At 43.5% G+C, this 24575-nt stretch overlaps 1 protein-coding gene and 1 long non-coding RNA gene across 3 annotated transcripts in view; one reads left to right on the top strand and one right to left on the bottom strand.

Moving 5' to 3' along the window:
- Efna5 (ephrin A5) overlaps positions 1–24575 on the bottom strand; it is a 275872-nt gene that overhangs the window by 70516 nt on the left and 180781 nt on the right. The gene's annotated exons all lie outside the window — the stretch shown is intronic.
- On the top strand, positions 13917–24008 carry LOC121142726. The gene is made up of 2 exons (XR_005879781.1): positions 13917–14151; positions 22055–24008. It is a non-coding gene; the product is annotated as an uncharacterized LOC121142726 (long non-coding RNA).

Raw genomic sequence — 24575 nt, 5'->3', positions numbered from 1 at the left:
GGAAGATTGAACTTCTGGCTTCTTGCCGGAAGCATAAGCGTATATGATACCTGGTTTATGAAATGCTAGGGCTCTCAGCAAGGCTTGTACAGGCTGGGCAGGCAATCTATCAGCTCAGCTACATTGCCAGCTCAAGGATTTCAGTTTTTGTGGTTTTTTTTTTTTTGTTTTTGTTTTGTTTTTCTGAGACAGGGTTTCTCTGTGTAGCCTAAGCTGTCCTGGAACTTGCTGGATAGAATAGGATGGCACCAAACTCAGTGATCCACCTATTTCTGCCTCCCAAGTGCTCACCTCCATGACCTGAAAGGTATTTGAGTTTTGACTGATAATGTATTATTAGATTGGATATTGTGATGTATAATACATATTTAACAGTACCCCTGGGGCACAGCCACATTCTCTGTTGAGTTCTACATGTGGTAGGATATTCAGAAAGAAATATGTTGGATCTGGAGAAATAGCTCAGTGACTGAGAACACCCACTGCTCTTGAAGAGGACCTGGGTACAGTCCCCAGTACCTACATGGTGACTAACAACCATCTGAAACTTTAGTTCCAGGCTTTCGGACACCTTCTTCTGACCTCTGGGCACCAGACACCCACGTGGCACACAGACATAGATAGACACAGGCAAGACTCTCCCAGAAGCCAAGTGTGAACACTACAAAGTCAATGCTGTCTTCATTTAAAAATATGCCGATATCTGGTAAGTTAGACAACACTACAAAGTCAATGCTGTCTTCATTTAAAAATATGCCGATATCTGGTAAGTTAGACAACACTACAAAGTCAATGCTGTCTTCATTTAAAAATATGCCGATATTTGGTAAGTTAGACAACACTACAAAGTCAATGCTGTCTTTATTTAAAAATATGCCGATATTTGGTAAGTTAGACAATGTCTTGACCAATGTAACATTATACTCAGAACAAATTTTACAGTATCATTTGAACATGTACTATCTTACCGAATTCTATGTCCAGCATGAGACATCTGAGCCTGTTGTACGTGGGACTCTTTCTTCTGTGCCATATGTCACTTTACGTGGAAATAGAATTCTAGGAAGTGAATTCCAGAAGAGCATACGTACAGAAACAAATAAACAGCTATTTATAGGTAATTGACTTCATGAGTTTCAAAATTCTTGACTAGGTGATTTTAAAACGGCACTAGCAACATAGTTTGCCAAGTTTCTACTTTTGGAAACGTCAATACCTTGTGGCCTCAGTTTAAAACAAGCCAGAATGCACAAACTCAAGTGGTTCCAGAGGCAGACCCTACCGGGTTCAGCAGGATGGAGCAGGGCACGTGGATTATTGACACACTTGTTGATATGATTTAAGAGTGCTCAAGGCCATCTGAGGCTACCGGCCACATGTGAGATCAGCAGAGGCCTAACCTGGCTAATTGTCTCCCCTGATTGCGATGGGTTTGATTAGAATAATCAGCTCTCAGCAGCCCTTAGGCAAAGGCGCCGGAGGAGGTGGAGAAAAGCAGACAGACAGGCAAGGTCACCGTTAACCCATAAAACATTAATGTTACCAATAGGAACAAGAGCAAACCCTTCTCATAATTAGCACCCGCACTTTCCTTCTGTTACTTTTCAGTTGTATTTATACAAAGTAAAGCAAATGTGAATATTCAGGTTCCCTAAAATTAAAAATCTATCTATATATTGTCACGGTGGGGGGGGGGGAGGACAAACCTGTAATTCACTTCTGTGTAGTTACTTTAAGGTACCTTACACTAAGAACACTAAATGGTTTAATAAATTGTAAATTAACTTTTGCTACTTTCTTTTCACTATAACGTGAAAGGACGTGTGTGAAAGTCACATCTTGATTTTTTTTTGGAATGCAGAGTAAACATCCGGTTATCAACGGTGCGGCATTAAAACCAGCAAAGTTCACGTCGTAAGGCCCTGCTTGGGGACCCTCTTCTCCCTTCAGCTCCAGATCAAAATGACTTTTGTGTCTCAGGAGTTTGGGCCAAGAATCTTCTACTTTTACTACTCCCGCGTGAAAACATTTCAGCCTCGAGATTTACGTCCCAGAATTCTTAATCTCCGAAAGGTGAAAACTTGGGTGGGGGGTGGGGTGGGGTGGGATTCAATATGCAAAAGGTAACATTTTACTCCTCCCAATACTATTACAGACAATCCTCTTTGTTTACATATTTGTCATGTTTCGTGCATAAGGCAGCACAGCAGGACTAGAATAAGGAAGAACACGTCGGAGTGAGAGAAATTTCGTAAATGTCTCCTAAGTACGATTTTTGCCTCTTAAACCCTTCTTCCTTTTGTGGCTATAAAACTTAGAGAGAGTGGAGCAAGTGACTGGAGAATGAAGCCTGAGGAGTTCAAACTCAGGTCCAGGGATGGCGGGAGATGCTTTCAACCACAGGGAAGTGTTTAAAGCATTTGATAACATTAAACACTGATCTCCATCTACCTGCCAGACTGGACAAAATCTCCAGGCTTCACTGGTGCCTCCAAATGTAACTGTCAGTCAGCTCGTGTCAAAGCCTAATGTCTTTTCCATGGCCTTACACATCTGGTCCCTGTCAGTGTCAACAGGGCTTGTTGGATGTGGTGTCAAGGTCAGCAGGATGATTTATATGCACAGACCCAAAGATCTCAAGGCTCATTCAGGAGATGCGTTTCATCTGGTACACTTGACATCAACAAATGATTGACTGAAATTAAACAAAACTTTACATCCTGAAATCTGAGCGCTCACTTCTCCCCTCACTCAGACAGGAATATGGCCAGTTAGCCCTGGAATCCGCAGAAGACCCGTGTCAACAGTCTATTAATAAGATGGGGGGTGGGGTGAAGGCACATGAAACACCTCCATGCTTTGACCCCTGACCTCTTTAGGGGGGCACATTTTTGAAATTCTTTATGGGATCAAGAGTTACTAACCAGCCACACTAGGAATAGAAGGCGTGATATCTGGTGTTCAAATGTGCCCAGAGTTTTCTTTGAAAACAGAAGACTGTATATAATGCATGAGTCTTTAAAAAGGGTGCTATTTATTTTCCATCAAAAAATTATCCGAGAATTTGTTTGATTGGAAGAGGAAATACTTCACTCTGTCTTTGGTTTCTCTCCTGTCGCTATAGGAAATCACAGGGTCTCTGCCTTGGGCGTCCAGGCTCCTTGCGGCAAGCTGATAATGGACAATTCTCCTCACTTTACTCAGTGCGAGCGGCTCTTTCTTCACAATGCACGTGATGGTCTAGAAAGCTAACACTGGTCCAGTCAGCACCAGCCTATGTTCAGAGAACAGAAACGCTCAGACTGCCCGTCTGGGTGCAGCTACACCAGGTTTTGAATGCCTCTCCCAAAGAAAGCACCAGCCTCTGTTTGGAAATGTTTCCTGTTTACCAGCTGTCTGGTTTAACACAGTTTTAGCTTTGACTGACAGAATACAATGTCGACCACATTAACTCCTCCTCTGACTTGGAGGCCTTAACTGGAAACGGTTTGGTAGGGAGGGCTAAGGAAAAGGGGCCGTGCAGGTGCCGTACACATCAGGCTAAGGTTAATTTACCCTAAATGAATAAGGGTGCCACGGATGTCTTCTTTTTCCAGTGTGCTGATCCATTTCTGCACCCTGTCTGTGGACATGCAAAAACTTGCTTAGGCAGTGAAGAAAGAAAAAGATGTAAGTAATGACTGTTTAGTAATACCAGGGCAGCACACACGGGTTAGCAAAGAAGCCAGCTGTCCGTGCACTGCCATCAGTCCAAGAAGGCTTGCTCTAACATGCGACGCACTGTCACTCAGCGCAAGGTGTAAAAAGTGGCGGGTGCAGCCACCAGACACAAGAGGACAATCCTTTCAGATCTTGCTGGGCCTCTAGAGAAATGAAAAGCATCCCATTTTAAGAAAAGTTGTTCTGAAATCAAGGGCTCACGCAACTGCGCTAATAGCTGGGGGTGTATGCAGTAGAGGAGCAAATCACCCTTGTCTGAGCAGATCCACCTAGTCGCTGCTGCTGGGTGGGGAGCGGGAGTCGGGGCTTTAGAGCCTCCTGCCTCCCTACCTGAGCAAGTGAGTTTTCTTGTGGGATGGGCCCCTTGTCCAAGATGGGCATGCAAGAACTCAGGGGGAAGAAACTTATTCCACATTTCCTATAAGAATACATGCTGCTGGTATAGTCAAGAAGACGTAAGCGTGACCCTGCTCTTGTACACCGACCCCATGCCTCATGCTCCCTTGTGGATTTCCAGGCAAAAAGTCCTTTCTGCGGGTCAAATTTTCTTTCTGTTTGCATGATCAACCTAACACCCAACAGCCAGCCTCAATGGCCCTGTCACCTGGCATCTTTAATAGGTTTAAAACGTGAGAATTTGACATGCCAAATGCTGCCATAAGAAACACAACTTTCATGAGTTTTTTTTTCTCTTTAGAAATTCATCAGTGACTGATCTGTTATCATCTCCAAAAGAACAATCATTTGCCAGCTAATAGGACACCCCGAAGAGGAGGCAAACAAACAGACAACAACAAAACCCCCAGCACCCTCTAATTGCTCTCTGACCCTATAGCTATGCGTCTATAATGTAATTCAGAAGAGCTATTTAGTTAACTTGATAAAAACAGTTAACTTTGGAGAATGTTTGGACCAGAAAACGACGCAGCCAACTCCCTGTAAATCAAATGAGATTTAAAGGGTGGGGGTGGTGAGGAAGTCGGGTCAGTGGGTAGAGGGACCTGCTGCCACCAAGTCTGAAGACCTGAGTTAGCCAAAGAGGATACCCAGCTCCTACAGAGTATGAGCCAATGTGACAGGGAAGCCAGGATGGTGATCACGGCATTATGACAGTTCCTGGCCCCCACATGCTCATCACAGACACACCGCAGTGAACGAACTGGAAAACAAACACCGTGACTTATCACGTATCTGACTTGCCACAAATCATGAGAACGTGTTCCCTTCCCATTTCTTAGTGCTCCTCACCCCTCGGGACACCGACATGGAGCTCAGGCTGCTTGGTCTCATTTTGCAGATGAAGTAATCTAGGAGAAAAGGAATTCTGAAACCTGTTCTGCTCAGCCTTTCTTACCTCATAGTCACAGGCTCTGTGAGCTGTATCGCTCTGGGTACATTGTATTTATCATTATAGTTAGTGCTGGAAGATGAGACCTAAACATAATGCTCAGTGGGGGACAGATATTCTCAGTATGTTTGTTTCTCTCATCTCTTACAGTGTCTTTCAGTGGCCTCATGTGCTACTCCTTGTGAATAATTTGACTGATTATTCCAAAGCTTTTACTGAGCTTTGTGGTCCAGGCGTCATGTGGGAAGTCACGACAAATAATGTATAATTCTGGGGCTTACAGAACTCAGCCCCATCGTAGGGACAGAATCATGAACTTCTAATTACACTCTGAGGAATGTAAGTGGCACCCTGCATACGACCTTGGAGATAAGAAAAGGCATATCAGAGTCAAAGTTTGCACAGGAGTATTCTTTCTCTGCTTTTAGGCACAAAGTTAGCAGAGACATTCTTGGTGGGTGGACAGAGAGAGAAACAAAGGCAGCCATGAGCAGAAGCTGGGTACCTGGAGAGTGGATTACTAAAGCCTTTCAGTGGGGCTGGCAGCCACAGCTCTAAGGGGATACTTTGTATGGTGATTTTGTTATGCAGAAATGAGTACTGGAAAACCTTAATATGGATCAATGTCATGAATTATTTGCTCAGATTTTAAGAGAAACTAAGCCCTTCTACTTCACAAACCAACATAAAACATTTTCTTTAAAGTGGTTGAGCCCCTCTGTGGAAGAGTGAGCATTTTAGGAGGTACCTTTTTTAAAAATTTTCTATTGCCTTGTCTTTTATGCAATAGGTATTTTAATCGCCCATCATATTATAGGGGGGGACAGAATAATTTAGTCTTTCTTTGTAAACTTCAGAGTTTTGCTGCTATTTTAATGAATTCATTCAAGATCTTTCTCTTTTTGCATTTGATTCTTTACAAAGGGCTCTAAGTCCAACTCTTGATTTTATTTTATGCTGATGAGATATGCTTTTTCAGAAATGCACACTGACAGTTCTTTGTTGTTTGGCCTAAGAAGCATTTCTCCTTTCACAATTACTTTGATATTAAGGAGGTTTTATTTTAAGATATGAGTCGGAACAGTTTTTTAATATTGCTCTGGATACAGAGAAAAAAATGAAATATTCCAAGGATCAATAAAATAAAACCCAGTACTACACACAGAGGCTGAAGTAGAGCGGGTCTTGGACATCATTTATCACGCACCAGCATTGGACAGCTGAGGGCCCGTCACCTCGCAGAGGTGGACGGGGTTGTCAAGGATGCCTGGATTTAAAAATGACAGCACGAGAGAAGGCTGTTCTTATGCATCCCAGGACAGAGTTGAGCATGTCACCTCCAGGAGCACCGTGAATGAGCCAGAGGACCGAAGACCTGGAGGCTGGTGCTTTCTCTATGAAATCGCCTGTGCAGGGGGAAGGAGGGAGGGTGATCAGCAGAGAGCAGGAGGAAAGAGGAAGGGTAATCAGCAGAATGGAGGTGTCCTGCAGTGGCCCCGGGGAAGGAAAACTTAGCTCTGCAGACAAGAGGGTCTGCTAACAGTGATTCCTCAGTGGGCTGCCCTGCCTGGGATCCCACTGAGGAGCTGTCACCTGAGAACAGAGCCTCACTAGAGCCCTCTAATTTCATGGCCATAGCTCTGCAGTCTCTAAAACCTCACCATGTTCAGCCACATGTAACTACAGCCATTTCCTAGTTCTGCTACACACCTAGGAGCTGGGTGGCCTTTTAGGAGCTGGTTGGCCATTCCAAAGGGAACTCATTTGGGTTCAGTTTTAACTTTTCTAGCGGCTACAGTTCTCTTGAATGAGAAAAAGTCTCCTCTATAACAGGAGGACTGCTATTGTCAATAAGGAGTTACACATGGGAATGCCTTGTCCTATCAATCAGGAAGTATAGATTGGCTAGCAATCCACAGAGAGATAAAAGCTAGCTAATACCCACAGCTTGGAAGAGCGTCTGCTTTGCGATTTTTGTTGACACTACCCTCATGATGATGAGATCAGAGCTATTTTCTAAAAAAGATACTGAAAATGAATTTAAGAATTGGATCTTGCACCATGAAGCAAAGGATTATGGGCCCCATCCATTTCTGCTTCGTGTCTTCCATTATTGCCTGCTGACTATTTCTGCTCGTAAGGGACCGTGAACTATCCATGAGTGCAAAATGGATACAGCACAAATTGATTCAGTAACATCACACAGACATGTATGAATAATGAGGTTTGGTTGCAGTCTGTCACACAGCAAGCATTATCAGTGTAACTGATTTATTGAAAACTTGAGTGAGAAGAGCCTCATTCTTAGAGAAGATAGCAGCTCTTTACCTTTCCTTTTTTTCTTTTTGGTAAAGCAACATACTTGAACAAACTAATACCTTTTGTCATTTAAAGTGTGCCAGCTGAATCTGGCACACAGCTGACCTACTTCCAATATCTCAAGTAAAAAAAAAAAAGCAAAGGGAGGATAAATGATGCCACCGTTCTCGTGACCCTTAAAGGCCATCAGAGCTGCCAATCAGTTTCAAGTACCCCAAGGAACGCTGTGGCCCCTATGGATGCCTATGACAGTTGGAGGGAGACACTTGTTGAAATGGGGGGATGAGCCTGCTAATACCCTCCCCTTTTGAACAATATACTAGGATATTTAAAACCAAAGAACCCTTCACATTCATTCCATATCTTTCGTGCTAACATGGCAGGTGCAGCTGTTAAAACTAAGGGAGCAGCAACCACCTCAGGTACAATGGCCCAGCGTTTCTGAACTCGCCCCCTATTCCTCTGTGTTCTCAGAGCAGGAGAAATTCCAAAGTCTGGCCACCTGCACATTTGAATAAGAAGAGGTGGAAATTAGAGTAGATGGTGACCAGATAGATCTCTCTGAACTGCCAGGTTCCAGGAGACCTTAGATTTAAAACAAAAGATTTTCATATAAAAAGAATTTTATTTAAAAAAGATAGTGACAATATGAGAGAGAGATGAAAAGTCTTAGTTAAAACGTCCATAATTGCAACATACAGTTGTAAGAAATTCTCATACGAAGCAAGGACTAAGCAGACACCTGTATTCTTGACTAAGAATACAAAGAATGTTATTCTGTTGAGTTCTTTCAGGATTCCAAGGTACCACTTAGGACGTCACAGAGGGCAAGCTCCAAATAGCATCTTTGGGGATGCAGTCAATACACCCCTGAAGAGAGGTCTCAAATGTCAGATATTAAACACAGAGAAAAGGACTCTACAGGTTGCAATCTAGGTAACAGAGGGGATAACCATTCCTCGGCTAAAGAAACCAAGGACAGCTTACTGCTGCAGCATCGCTTCTGTGGGTCAAAGAGTGTTTCTTATACAGAGTAGCAAAAGCTCCTGCCATCACCCTTTTAAGCCAAGTAGGGTCTTAAATGGGAGTGGAGAAAATTAAGCCAATGTAGCAATAACTCAATTAGCCTACGCAGTCAAGAATCAATTATTTAGTGTAAGCATTAAATAATATTTTTTAAAAGCATCTGTAATTTATTCACCCGTCCTAGGGATATCTTGGGAATCAAAGACAGCTTAGCCGAGTTCTCAAGTTCTCACCAAATACTTGTGCATATTTTCAGAGCCTTGAAAGCAAAATCAGCACTTTCTGCTTCAGGCTACACATTAACGGAATTCCAATGTGTCCTGCACAGGGCAACCTCTTGACCAGGGCTTTCCTGCAAGTCTTCAGCACATTGCTTTTGTGCAGAACGTGGTTAGACCCTGAGGTCACTAAGATGTTAGGCTGGCTACACACACACACACACACACACACACACACGAAGAGACAGGCAGACGGACAGATGGACAGAAGGACGCACGCACGCACGCACACACTATAAAAACTACCCTCTGAAACTGGCATGCTAAAGCTGTTGTCTTCGCAGCAGAGAATAAGGAACTGGAAGCATTTGGAAGAGGTATGGAAGAGTGAGCTTATAGAGGAGCAAGTCTGCAGAAGAATTAGAAAGGAAGAGAGGAATCTGGGCATTGCGGTTCACACCTATAGTCCCAGCACTCGGGGAGCAGAGGTCTTCCATGAGTTCAAGGCCAGCTAGGGCTACATAGAGAGATGCTATCTCAAAAACACGCAAACAAGCAAAAACAAAACAAAAGAAAAAAGCTAAACTAGATAAGATGGGGAAAAGAGGAACAGGCAAGCACACTCTTGTTTGCATAGTGTTAGGACAGAAGACTAGGTGTAATGGTGAACACCTTTACTCCCTAGATTCAGGGAGGCAGAGACCCATAGAAGTCTCTGAGTTTAAGGCCAACCTGGTCTACATGGTGAGGCCCATGCCAGACTGGGCTACATAATGAGGCCCTGCCTTTTAAAAAAGGTTTCAGGGCTGACATTTTTATTTTATGTTGAGAAATCAAGTGTTGTTGCTAAATTCTCTCATCATCCTGAAAAGAAACTGAACCCGAAATGAGCCTTCCCATGCAAAAAGTTCCCAATCTATGTACAGGACAAACTATCACACAAAGCATTGCCCTTGTGGATCAACTATGTCCCCCTAACTTAGTCACAAGCTAAGAGGAAATACCACTCCCAAAACCTCAGGGGAAAAAAAGGAGAAGAGGAAGAGGAAGAGGAGGGGGAGGAAGAGGAGGAGAAGCAAAGATGAAAATATCCAGCAAGACCCAAATGTAGAACCTGTTACATGAGACAGTGTTACCTAGAATTCCTGCCTTGTAGCCGCACACTTCTTCAATAAGCAACTCGGTGGCCTCAGTAAAACCAAGTTCTATTCTCTTCTTTCAGAGACCCCCAAGCCCATTCTTTAGATTCATAATGGCTTATATGTCTGTGATGGCTGTGCTGAGATTCAAAACACACATGAACCTGAAGCTCACTCATGGGAATAAAGAGAAATATTTCGCGAAGATTTGTACAGGAGAGAATGATGCCCCTGGCGGGTCATCAGGGGATCTGGGGTCTATCCCCCATCCTGCCATCAACTGGCAGTGTGACTCTGAATGTGTCAAGCAATTTCGAGAACCAAGAGACAGAGGCAGCCCGGGTTTTACACCCTTCGATTCTAAAGCAGCAGCAGAAAAAAAAATCTTTTGCTCTAAAATATATCTAAAAGCATCCTTGAAATTATCTTTCAAGTATTTATTTAATATGCATATGAGTATCACGAGTGTTTTGTCCGCATGGGCATCTGTGAACCAGATGTATGACTGGTACCCACAGAGGCCACAAGAGGGTGTGGATGTGCTTGAACTGGAGTTACAGATGGTTGTTAGATGATGAGTAGGTGCTGGGGATCAAAGCTAGACTCCCTGGAAGAGTAGCCAGTGCTCTTTACCCCTAAGCCATCTCTCTAGCCCCCAAATACTTTCAAGAAACTTCAGTTCAGTCTTTTCTCTAGCAAAATAAATGTCATATATTACCAAACCATTAAAGCTGTAAAATAATATATACAATAACTCAAGTACATTTCAAATCATACACACCCTCTTTCTTTACACACACATATGCCCATACACACACACTATAGTGCTGTTTATAAAGATTTTATCATTGCACTTTAAAATTCTAACTTTCTTCAATGATAATTTCTTATATTATCAGAAAAATGAACTTTTAAATTGGGATATCTTCCAATATACTCTCTGTCAAATTGTGACAGTCCTGAAAGTCTATCTGAGTACACATATAATTTACAAAATGCCCCAGATTCGTGCACATAGTCAAAACAATTGACATAAACACTTTTGAGAACAAATAAATTTTAAAATCTGTTAGAGGGATTAGAAGAATTCTGATAATGAAAGTGATAAACATGGGGCTAAAAATAAAACTAGTGCTTGAACCAAGTCAAGGGAACTATAGCTAAGAACCGACTTCTAATCTATTTGAAATTCATTAAAAGTGTATTTTCAAGCATGCTTTATATTTCCTCTCTTTCCATCTAGTGCTATGAACTTTTTGGTTGCTTGTAAAGATGATTAAAAGTTGCCAGCATTTGGCATAAAGGCATATTACATTCAGCAAGCTCTACCTGGGAATCTGACTATAATGCCCAGAAGGTATCAACTACCTCACATGACATCAAGGCTAGAAGCATTAAGAAAAACAATTTCAAAGCTCAGAAGAGCTCTTAGGAAATTTTAATATCAACCCTTAAACAAGAGGTGATGACTACAGAGAAGGATCATGGGAACATTATGGGGATTTTAAAAGATGGCAAGGAAACAAGTTAGGCCTGCTCAGACCATAATGTCCTCAGAAGTCCTGGCAGCAATCCGAGAGCTCTGGAGAAAGTCTGGAGACCCACTTCAAGAGTACATGTTTCATTGCCTCCCACAACCGGGGGCTCGCCCCGTCACATCTTCTGATGGGATGACAGTGACCATGTTGCCCCCAGCTCAGAACAAACTAGAAAGAGCAAGAATGTACTTTTGGCAAGCCCTGTTGGTGGTGCAGCTTCCAAACTATTGTCTGTTTTTCCTCAGGGAACAGATGTGACTCACGCAACAGAGGACTCTGGGCACAGCTTCCCACCTGCAGCTCTCAGTGGAGGAGGTGAACAGTTCACTTCCTGCCACAGCGTCCCACAATGCACTCTGACAACTCAGTCCTGTGCTGCCCCGGCCAGTTTAGTTAAATCCACAGGGCAAAGTATCACAAATAGAATCCCAGGCAAGAGGACAGTTGCCCACAGGCCCAAATTAACTATGGGTCCCCAAGAAGCTGACCCTTACCTGTCACAGAGAAAGGACTCTAAAGGAAAACCAAGTCCGCCATGGCAGGAGGAGGACAGGCACGTTGCCTCCATGGCTGCCACTCTGCTCTCCCCACCAACAGCAGATGCTCGCAGGGACCGTGTTCACAGGCCTCCTCACTCGGGTTTTAATGTGAAACTTCTTCCCTTTCTCTTTCTTTGTCCTTGAGACCAGCAGCACTGAGCTCACTGAGGAAACAGAGCCTAAGGGGTTACACCTGCAACCCAAACTTTCCATTCTGTGTGGGGGTTTTATTTTTCTTTCCTAAAGCAAAACAATTCAGAGGAAGTTTCTGAACCAGTGTCTGTCCTTAGGCCAATGGTCACCAACAGTGACAGCAAAGCTTTATAGTTTCAGATGTGACCCAAATTTATGACTTTCACTATCCGGATTTCACCTCTGCTTCCTACAGAGTTCCTCCGCAGGCTGTCTTCTCTTTCTCTATGTTGGAGAGAGTGAACTCCAACATTTAAGTCATTGAAGAAAATGGCTGAAGGTTATCTAAGAGGAACGACCAGCCAATGCCATTTCCTCCTGTCCCCGAGACCCTGTTCTGTCACAACTTATGTACTACCCTAGAAGAATTCATATGGACAACATAGTCTTGGGCACTCCTACAGGGCAGAGCACCAAGGTCCCTCTGCTTTTCTCCCAACATTCCGCACAAATATTTGGTTCTGCTCACAGAGTATGAGCCAATATGACAGGGAAGCCAGGATGGTGATCATGGCATTATGACAATTCCCAAGAACATAATCCAGCATCATTAAAATCAAGTAAACAGTAAACAGTAAATAATCACCCAAGTTTCAATTCCAAACAAACCTATCACAGCATGAGAAATGTCCGAAGAGTGACCGTGTGCCCTTCACCCCAGTTCTGGGCAGTCCCGTTTGCAAGAAGAACTCATCTTCATTTTGAATGTATTACTCCACTGTGTATGAAAGAAAGGAGGCAAGGACAGCAGTAGCTGCTGGTAACCCTGATAATGTGAGTTCAAGGCCAGCCTTGGCTACACGAAAAGATTCCGTATCAATATAAAACCAATGGGCGGGGAGAAGCATGTATGGAGTCAGTATCTGAAGATGAAGTGTGAGGACCAGAACCCACATGGAAGCCAGGGAACATGGCATCCTGCCTGTAACCCTGGAGCTGCAGAGGTAGAGGCAAACTGGCTAGCTGGCCTAGCACACACACACACACACACACACACACACACACACACACACACACACATACACGCCTAACTATAACTATATATAACTATATAAGTATACATATATGCTACATATGTAACATTTATATGCATATGTATATATAACAAAGAAAAAAGGCCATGAATTTTAGAAAGAGCAGTGGAGAAGGGGGACATGGGAAGGGTTAGAGGGAAGAAGAGGAAGAGGAAATGATGTAATTTCAATATTTTAAAAATTGAAGAAAAAAGAAAAAGCCAGGATCTGTGACACATACCTTTAATCCCAGCACTCGGCAGGCAGAGGCAGGAGGATCTCTGAGTTCAAGCCCAGCCTGGTCAACAGTTCCAGGACAGCCAGGGATGCAGAGATAAATACTCTCTCAATAAACAAAAACAAAACAAAAAGACAAGGGGAAGGCCTGAAGGCTTCATGATGTCTGGCCTGACAATGCCCCATGTGTTCTAAGCACACTTGGCAACTGTGCTATGAAGTAGGAATCATTTCCTCCCCTTACCTCCTCCTCACCCCTAACAAGAAAACTTGGTGCACCAGGAGGCAGGATGTCACCTTGTGTCACCGAGCACCGAGGCACAGAACTCTGGTCCAGCTTCACAATACTTCTCACTGCAGCTGAGCATCCCGTGTCTGCCTGCACGGGGCTACCAAAGCTTCACTGTGGACTTAGAAACAGTGGACGGCCATAAACTGTGTGCAGCCATAACCTGTGTCAAAGGTGCGGGTATTACATGCTGAGTCAGTGCTGTGCTTTGCAGAGAGATAATGCCCACATATTCTCAGCAGTCAGCTAGGGCGGGAGACAGACAGCTGGGGACCAGGGCTGCAAAGCACAGAAACATTTCTCTCCCAACTTTTCTGTGTCCACACCTCAACGAGCTTCCCGTCCGGCTGTTTCAATGACTCATACGGACGGGAACAAGGCAGGTGTCACTGGGCCAAATCTGGGGAGATGGAATGCTACCTCTCCCTCCCAGCTGGGTTGCGTAAGGAAAGAGGCTTGTGCAACCGGCTTACAGAAACTTCCACTGTGGCCCTGGCTTCCCTGCTCTCGGCCATAGTCTATGGTGTTTGGTTTCCCGTCTTCACCCCACTGCCTTGGTGTCTAGAAGAAGAGGTACGTTAACTTTAAAAGGGCCAAGGATGAGGTGGTGCGGGGACCGCAGTAAGCAGTGGAGCCTTCACCACTCAGGGGGTCCTCAAAAGCGTTGCCATGTGATGTGACTGCTCTAGAACATTCGGTAGTGAAGAAAGGGTTAGAAGAGGGGGTACCCTCGGCTAAAAGTCGTCCTGAAGAAGACGCTGGCTGAGGGGAGGGCCACGTTTGATTTAAGTGTGTCTTTGAATCCTTCCACCGTCGGATGTCTGGTCTCTGCTCTTTGGTGGAAAGTTAGCCCCAGTAAGAAGGAAAAGCAATCTTTAGGAGACTACTAAAAGGTTACAGAGCAATTTACATTTAAATAGGTAATTACTGAACAAAATCGAAATATAAATCTAAAGGAATGATTATAATGTCTGAGAGTGTGTAACAAGGGGGGGGTGCTACCTCAGCACCCTACCGAATCTCATCCCTCAAGGCAGGATCAGCAAAGAGAATAGCCTGTCCCTGTAGAACCTATAGACACTACCTAGCTACAACATTAGTGGCCAATGAATCACACCAGGAGATTGCTTCGAGACGGGTCCTCTTTCACGTAGCCTCGGCATGATGCTCACAGGCCTCCAACATCTCTCCAACACTGCCTAATCTCTATTTTTGACATATAGAGAGAAGGCACAAAAACCAGAGCCTTGTGGGTTTACTTTTGGCAAGTTTTTATTCTTGGCAGTATAACTTTTTGGGAAAGCTAAATGTTTTTTGATGAATAGGGCTGGAGAAGTGGCTCCGTGGTTAAGGGCACTGCTGTCTTTTCTGAGGACACCCTAAACAAGTAAGTGTAATAACAAAAAAGATTCTGTGAAAGAAATAAAATTAACAGTATCTATTTGAAATAAGTAAATTAGGTAAATTCTGACACAAGTGCTATGTGCCAGTAAGGAAAATAACTCATAGACATCTCAGGTAGCCAAATGTAAGATTCAGTCAGACTCAGCAAAACAAGCCTAGGCTGAACATTGGGGCAGCAAGTCCAGATACAAGACAAGACACGGTAGCATTCCCAGGCAGAAGCAAAAGAGACCAGGATTCATTGTCCAAGCTCATTTCCCTTGGCAAGGTGGACCAAAAGGAACCATTCAAGGTAATGCAGATACAAAATTCGTACTAGGATTTTTTTCTTCAGTGAGTTCATAATTCCATTACAGCAATAGGAATATGGCATTTGAGCCCAAACTTTCAAATGAAGTACATGTTCCTCTCTTTCCATGATCTAGTCATGCTTCATTTAACACTCGATACCACCCATGTCTCTGCAGAACTGATAGCAAGCAAAGCCATATAACTTTCTTCATAAAAACAGCATTATGTAAAATACGGCCTAAAGTCTGTAAAGAAATGCAGAATCACAATTCTTAAAAAGGAAGAGAAATCATGACAGTCCTTTGTTTTGTCACAAAGAAAGTTTATCACCCAATAAAAAAGAAATTATACTTGTAGCTTTAAATAGACAAGACTCAGATTGTCAAAGTGCACATATTTCCTTGAAAATGGTCACCCTTAGGCAGGAAAGACAAAATCGCTTTTAAAGACCGAACTTTTAGACTGAACTGGGAAGAGTGTTTACAAGAAACAAAGGAACATCGAGCGAATGGTACAGTCTCTAGCTGGTCAGTACATAACCAAACCTAGCTACAGAATCATTTAAAGGCCCCTTCACAGTAGCAATGGTGACAGGTGACCTCCTTCTCAGAGGCTAAGGCTATCCTGGAAGGGTGTCTGAAACCTCCCACGTGTTCAAACCTTAGCACTCGGGGGAATCCACCAGCTCCAACAGCTCTTTTGTTTAGAAGGATGCGTTAAAACATACACAACTAAACTCATTAATCAATATCGTAGTCTCGAGAAGGATCCATGGTTTATATTTGATGTAGAAATAACCAGTTGAATAGGTTTTTGGTTTTTTAAAAAATTAGGTCAACCAGGTTACTTGGCATACAGCTGCTTAAGTAAATGACCTTTTTGCAAAGGAGCAATGTTGAAATGTCGTCAGGCCAGTCTGGATGTTGATAAGAGTGTAGAATTTAATTGCACACTGGGTGCCTGCGAATCAGGCTGCTACCACACCGGCTGAAAGCTAAACATTCTGCTACCCCCACCAGGAAGGCTTAGCAAGACTAAGTGCTCAGCTTGGAAGGCGCAGGATCCACGCACCAAATACAAAGAGGAGGAGGGGCTTGCTAAACATTACTAAGAACTTCAATACAGGGACAGTAAGATGCATCGTTGACACAGGAGCCCGATGACCTGCCACTCAGGTAACTGTGAAAAGAGAGGCAACTCCACCAGGCTGTCCTCTATTCTCTACAGTGACGAAGCTAAGCCCCACATCTACATCACACATACGTGCACACATACACAAACTTTTTAGAACAAGAATTTCAATAGAGGAGAAACAGAGATTTAAACCAGCATTAGCCTGGGTCGGTCCGGGAGAAGCCGCAGGCTGAGCATGCTAGCAGCAGGCTCCTGAACTTCCCATTTATCCCTTCTTCCTTCCAAGAACTTCCCACTAAACTAGTACCCCAGGTGTTCAGCCTAAACACAAATGAAAAGAGAGCGCGGCCCCCAAGCGGCAGATTCCCCTTAAAGGATGTAAGCACAGAGGTAACCCTGCCATGTCTTCTTTCTCTCTGCCATTATTTATCATTTATCACCGCCATTATCGCCATCTTAAACAAAGACTTCCCGAAATGCTTTAGTTTCCCGCTGCAAAGTCAGACCAAGTAACTGTTTGACTGTTGCTAACAGGCAATTCTGTGTACTATAAAGGAAGAAATTAATAGTCATATGAAAGTCAAAGCCTACATGAGCCCACCACAGCCTGGCTGCTCTTACCACAGTGGTGTCTTTCTCTCTTCCTGTCAATGCATCTTTCTCCACTCAAGACAGGATGCCAGCTACCAGGAGAAGTTACCGCCCCTTTCCTACCACAAGCTCCAGAGCCCTTCCACACCACAGGAATCCCTGTTACTCCCAGAGAGGGAGTGTGCCTTGTGGCTTAACCTCAAAATGGAATAGCTGTACAAATTCTGATATTTTTCTTTGGTGTCACTCTGCCTGTCAGAGCCTAGGCTGCTGTATCATCAGTGTGGGTTAGCCTCTTCTCCCCAAAGCTGGCCTCACACTTCTCTGTATTTCCTCCCGACTCTTCATGCTTTCCCTGGGGAAAAAATGAAAAAAGAAAACACCTAGTGCCTCTGTATTTTAAAAGGCCAGCTCTGACTCATGCCTGCTCCTGCATGTGCTCAAGATTTTGATCGACCACACACACACACACACACACACACACACACACACACACACACACACACACCCCAGAAAGAGAAGTCAGTGCACAGGCTCTACCTCTGAGTTCTAGTATCATTTCCTCTTTCTCTATTTGGAAACCTTATTCTCTCGCACCTTAACAACTCTTTCCTGGCAATGAACTATGAAGAGGTGATGATTTCTTCCAAATTAGGAGGACATTAACAATTAAGTGTTAATGTGGACGCCGTTAACAGTAATGCAATTATAACTGTATTCCACAAAGGGCGATAGGAAATAATTACCCTGATCCTCAAGTGAGAGTTGCAGGAGAATGAGATTCTCAATCTACAATTCATTAGGAAGGGCTTGGAAACCCAGATGCACACCTATGGCTGCAGGAGCGGCTACTGCAGTGACAACAGCCACCTGTCAGTGACAAAGCAGGTATGCACATCCAGTCTGTTGCAGCGAGGGACCTGGGACCACTAGCTCACTGCTCTAGGGACGGCCAGGCCAGACGGCACTCCAAATGGGCCTTCTCGGAACAGCCAGAGATGCCGTTCTAAGCCTCCAGGCTAGACCAACTGCAACTGATGCCCAATCGCCACGCGGTTACTGAGGATGGGGAAGTGACTCCCAGGAAAAGGCTCATCCCCAGTTGCCACATACATGTCAGCATTGAGACTGGAGCAGAAGCGCCGGGCAGCTGCAAATGAACCGTCAATGCCTGTCTCAGTTCTATTTGATCGAGACTGCAGGACTGAACGGAGAAGCTGATAGAATCTGTCAATCGCGAGTGTTCGCTCCTAATAGTACACAAACGGGAATCTGGCCTCTGAGTTCTCCATTAATCCTGGGTCTCAACAGTCCTTCGATAACCCATACACTCTCTCCTCCGTCTGTGTCTCAAGGATTATCGGTGCTAACAACGGATAAAACAAACTTTTTTTGATAATTTCCCTTCCTTAGAGTCTCTGATGGACTTGCCTAGATGAAGAATGGCGAAATAAAACCAGCCTAGGTGTTTAGATTCTTATGTTTTTCTTTGATGTCACTCTGCCTATCAGAGCCTAGCCTGCTGTATCATCAGTGTGGGTTAGCCTCTTCTCCCCAAAGTTGGCCTCATACTTCTCTGTATTTCCTCCTGACTCTTCAGGCTTTGCCTGGGGAAAAAATGAAAAAAGAAAAGAAAAGAAAAGAAAAGAAAAGAAAAGAAAAGAAAAGAAAAGAAAAAACCAAGTGCCTCCCTATTCTGTAAAGCCAACCCGGGATCAGACTCTTTGTGTACTCATGGTTTTGTTACCACAACCCAGAATCCTGCTGGGTACACTCCTACCTACAAATCTCTGCTCATTTTCCCTTTCAGGCCCCTAAATCTGCCCCCTTCAATATTCAAGTTTCCCTGAAAAGCTTTTACTTCTTTCACATCCACCCACAACTCTGCTGAATCACATCGGACTGAGGATATTAAAGTACGATTACCCAAATGTGTGCAATTAGAGAAATGGTCTTTCTAAAATACAATAGAATCCTCATTATTATATAGTCACTGGAATTGACAAGGACCACATCTCCATCTTCTCTTCAGGTCTTATGATGGAGCATAGGCTCTACAAATTCACGCTAGTTGGTCGAGGACAGAAATATCATCCCTCTGACTGGAAGGCACATCCTGGACAACTGGTAACCAGCAGTGTCCACTACCAGATCAGGACACTTCTAAGTTATCGATAGGGTAGGTAAGGGTATAGAGCTAGGAAATGCCTGGGTAGACTGTGATGAGTCATGATAGCACATCCCCTACAGGAAAGTACTTTAAGGATGTATTTAGTGGTCAGTTCTCATGTACATGGTAACCAATAAAAACTTCCTACATAGATTCTGACAGATCAAAGAAAGAAAATACCAGAATTTGTTAACCAATGGATCTCTGTTGAAGGCAAGAGACAAAAAAGAAACATCTATCTTCCATTTTCAATTTATCATTGTTTTATGAATAGGCATGTCTACTAGATAGTATAGAAATTAATTTTAAAAATTAAAGAATTCACTATTCTCTACTGTTTGACATTATACATGTAGAGAATAATGAAGTCATTGATATCACAGCACAGTAGTTCTTATATGTAATTGGAAATTTCTTTTATTGTTTCTTTCAACATTTAATAAATGTCATCTTTGTTCGCATATTTTAGAAATAACCATGATATGATATTCTTTAAGAAATCAAAATAGCCTTAAATCTGGGCTGACAGAGAAGTTTTGGAAACTGTACAAAATGCTGCAGATAGGTAAAGGGAATATATAGACCTATGTACAAAACTAGGAACATAAGCTATCAAGTGTAACTAGATAGTTTTTAATCCAGAAAATTTTGAGAGTAAATGTGGACCTGTTTTTTAGTTTTTATATGTTGTGACGGGGTCTCATATAGTTCAGGCTGTCTTCTACCTACCCCAACTCATGAGTGCTATGATTACAAATGTGAAATACCAGGCCCAGCTTAAACATGGGTAAGGAAGATATAAAAACCCAGTTTTCATGTTTGGAGACCAGTATCATTGATGGCAAGCAGACACTCTGCAGATCTGACAACCACGCAAATTATTTTGTGATACAATGTTTTTCTTTCAATTTATAGTGCCTATGTTTACAACAAGCTAGATGCATAAAAATACTGATGCTAACATTAGTTTCGATTAAAAAATAAAAGGAAACATTTCAGACAATGGAAACCGCCAATCCCCAGTAAAGTTTCCTTAAAAACACTCAGAATTTACAGAAGAACGTGAAATAATTCCTACATTCCTGCCTGCCTGTTAGCCACCGTCACTCCACAGCTTTCATATTAAAAGCACTTGAAGACTTTAGTCTTTAATAAACTGTGCCCAGAGGACATTAGTAAGCGGCATGCATCGGGTGACAGGACAGTGCTTCTTGAGACAGCCAGACTCGTCAGCCATTGCAACAGGATCCCATGGACCTGTCTCAATCAACTTAATTAGGGACATCTGCAGCAAAAGACCGTAGCTCTGGCAGCTGATATGCACCAGAAAGGTACAAGTCACACGGGATGCAGGAGAGCTAGAATGACAAGTAGATACTCATCAGCAACATGAGTCGGCTCAGTCATCTGAGACTACTCGAGGTTGAAATAAAGCTGTAGTGCCCAGGGACACAAATGTCCAAATGTGCAGCTGATGAAAAGGCTGAAGGATATTTGGACAAACCTTTGATACGCTTAGCCCCTGCAGGAATCTCAACACTGTAATGGAGCTCCTCCCCTCCCCCACGCACCTGCTTGAACTCCTCAGTCACCCCACGGTACCTCCCAGGTTTGTCCTCACTTATTCCAAGGGTTTTCCTGCAAACAACTCCGCTCCCTTCCAAGATGGTGTTACCGATGGAAGTCTTTCTAGTCTTGGAAGCTGTGGCCCTTGGGCTGCTGACATCGTTGGTTTGAAACCTCGCCTGCGGAAGGAGCCTACCCTTGGCTCCACGCCACACCAGTCTCAGCTCTCGAAGGCCAGGCTGCTCTCACACCTTGTATTCCAGGCCTGGGCTTTACCACTCTGCCTCTACTGGTGCTAGCTGTGTTTCCATCTCTCTTCCTTGTTGATCACCATCTAACGTTCACTGAAGATGAAAGCGGCCGGATCCTTTGCTGATTTGGGCTTTGTATGCTTCCACACAGCAAGAAAACGTTAGGTTTCTTCAGAGACTAACTGTAAAGTGTTCCGTAAGAACACAGGTTGAGCAAGCAGGGGGAAGGGGCTGGGGCTGGGGGTGGGGGCAAGCCAGTAAACAGCACTCCTCCAAGGCTTCTGCATCAGCTCCTGCCTCTGGTTCTAGGCCAGTGTGGGTTCTTGCCTTGGCTTCTCTCAATGGACCCTTTCCTCCCCAGGCTGCTTTTGATCATGGTACTTCATCAGAGCAATGGTAACCCTAACTAAGACAGAACTTCTAACACTTTACAATTAGGGAAGGGAAGAAATGGGTCTCAAACCAAGACACCCATCTTCCAGGGCCCATAATGTGTCCTAAGCCAAAATTACAATTTATAAACAAATGGAGTTTTATTTGACATTTGACGTAAACATTTACATAGGTAATGAACTACCATGGTTTAGATCTAGATTAAACATTGTAAAATGGTAGCCTATAAATCCCTGTAAGAGATTTCCTACAAAGTAGAACTTTCTACCTTGTCTTGAGAAATGAGAAGCTAGGACAGCACAGGCTCTGTGTTTCCCTGTGTGGAAATTATCCGCTGGGCGGAAGAACAGTTTCTTCTCTGGACTGTCCCCTCTCCCGAGGTTTGTAGATCAGACTTGATTTTCTTACTTAGTGATGAGTGCATACATTGTATTAGCCACCTCGGCAGGGTGCGTACCCTGACAAAGAACTTCAGCGTTTGTCACTTCTCAGAGTTTTCCATGAAATCCATCATATTTCGCAGACTGTCTTTCATGTTAAGAAATAGTCATCAACACAGAACAGTAAAAAAATAAAATAGGGTTTTCACGGATTCCAGACAAGAATGAATTTCAGTTTTGTATGTAAGAATTTCCCAGAGGATGAGAAAACTTTGTTGAGTTTTTTGTCCAAGCAGGACAGACACAACGCAGGGAGACGCTGACAGGCAACCGTGAACCTCTGCATTGGCAAAAAGGGGCAGCTCCATTGCAAGTCACCCATCTATCCCACCCTGGATGGCTTCAGCTGGCAGAGAGAACGGATCTCTACACCACCAACTGTGAAGATGCCAGTCCAGTTGGTATCAAGTACCAACAAGCATAAGAAACACTGCCTCAACTTAAGTCTACATTTGAATATTAACTTCTGGCATTAGTCCACCGGGCTCCAGAATGTTGGCTAACTTGCCAGATGTAAAGTACAAGGAGAAGCCTGGCTATTTGATGCTATTTCTTATCTATGTAGGCCCCTATCATCCAAGTGCTAGTATATTAGCATATTTGCAAAAAATCACTACCCAATAGGAGAGCTTCTGTCTCAATAGATGGCATCTGTGCAATTTGATATTACTTTTTCCCTCCACACATGATAGAACTGTGCCTTGTTTAATACGTTTTTGGGTTAAGATATTTATTAGACTGAGAAATGGCTATTAATAAGTGGCTAAGGGAAGTGTCCTCAAGTCTGACTTGTGGCTGTTGTCACACCTTTCCTGTTGAACAAATGTGTCACAGTAGACAGTGGGTAAACGTTCCCTTTGTAAGTTACACAGGATGTGATGTTAATAATTAATTTGTCTTTGTGGATTAGCACTCATAGTCTTTACAGACTGGTCCGGGTGGAACCTCACTCCACTCCTGTGAGGTAGCTAATCCTGTCATATGCTTCGCACTTCCCAGCTATCGGTTTCAATGACCTCTACGAGATAAGTGTGAAGCGGCAGATGGTTCACAGTACTCAGTAACGTCCTATGACAGTTTAGAAGAGGAAACCACGGAGGGACTTTCATGGGGGCAATGGAGGACTGCGGGAACTTTCCAGGAAAGTCAAGAGGAAAAAAGAATGCCACTGCTGCCCACCAACAATTTGGTGAGGAACCCGGGAGAAAAACGGAAAGAGATTCTAAGGCTGTCAGTGGCGCAGTATTTTCCAAGTGGTTTAATCTGTGGCATTGCTAAAAGCAGAATGGAACCTGAAAACCCAGTATAATTTTAAGGGCTGAGCAAGAAGGACCACATCAGCAGCTCTATAACCTCGCATAAGACTTGTGCATCATAACATAGATGTGTCTAGGGCATCCAACAATCTGGTCAAATATTTCTCAGGAGAACTGACCCACCTAGACCATCCCAAAAAAGAGACCTCCTAGGACCACTCTCCTCTAGACTATACACCTTTAGAGGTGCCAAATGCTGGAGCTGAATGGTTTCTGGAGCAACGGGAAGCATATAATTAATATCAATACTTTCCAGAGGCTTAAAAAAATGTCCAGTGTCAACATCTTTTACAAAAGTGATTTTCAAACTGTGCTCATGTTTTTCATAGCCTGGTACCTTTTGAGATGGTACAGTTGGAAAATCAATAAAACATGAGCTGGGAGATGCCAGGGTGGCTTGAGAGCTTTGTAGGAAGCACGGAGGAGTGCAAGGCAGAGCACACAATACTTAGGCTGGAAGTATGCGAACCTTTAGAGGTGCGTATTTTTAGAGCTCCCTCATGAAGCTCTAGTCCAACACAGTTTCACTGATGGACAAAGTTATCAGCTGGGGTCTTTGGGGTTTCAAGACAAGACAAACTATTCTATCCTCACGGTTTCCCCCCTTCTGACTTAATTAACTAAAATGTAAATGAAAATGGCCAGTTCAACAAGAACATCGGAGTACAATTTGCAGGAGAACCCTTCATTGCCTTTCAATCGAGTACAATTCCCAGAAATCTCAGGTTCAGGAGTCTGTGCTTCTGATTCCCTGTAGAAATTCTTTATATTTAGTCTACTTATCTACCTGCAAGATGTTTCTGTTCAAACACACACCATATACATGTACTATGCATTTCCGTGTAACAGAAATATATTATTTCCGTGTTTGTTATTCTGACTCCAAGAAATGATGTAGTTTACAAACAAGAACAAGACACTGTAAATTAGAATTTACAGCCTAAAAACAAACACACACCAATGGAGCAAAAGAGAGTCTAAACAGTTAATTTCTTGCCTTGTAAGCATGAGGACCTGAGCTTGATCCCGAGAACCCACTTAAAAGTGTGAAGCCAGATGTCACTCGGGTATAATTCAAGTCCTGGGATGTGGAGACAGGATGATCCGTGGGACTCACTCTAACCTAAGTACAGAGTTTCTGTCTCAAATGAAGTGAATGGTATTTCTGAGGGTGACAACCAAGGCTGTCCTTTGGACTCTCTGAACACACAGGGAGATAGACAGACAAGCAGGCAGGCAGGCATGCGGAAAAGCATGGACCCACACATGCCATGCAAGCACACACACACACACACACACACACACACATACACACACACCGCACCTTTAAGACTTTTTTCCTTCTAAAACAGATTAATAACTTACAATTCATTGGAAAAAACTCTTTATCTTTCTAGATTATAGTTGCATGTTACTAAGAAAGGCAGAAAAGGAAAACCAC

The sequence above is a fragment of the Mesocricetus auratus genome, unplaced genomic scaffold, assembly GCF_017639785.1.
Source record: "Mesocricetus auratus isolate SY011 unplaced genomic scaffold, BCM_Maur_2.0 Super-Scaffold_100010, whole genome shotgun sequence".
Lineage (NCBI taxonomy): Eukaryota > Metazoa > Chordata > Mammalia > Rodentia > Cricetidae > Mesocricetus > Mesocricetus auratus.
This window is presented reverse-complemented; position numbering and strand designations above follow the sequence as displayed.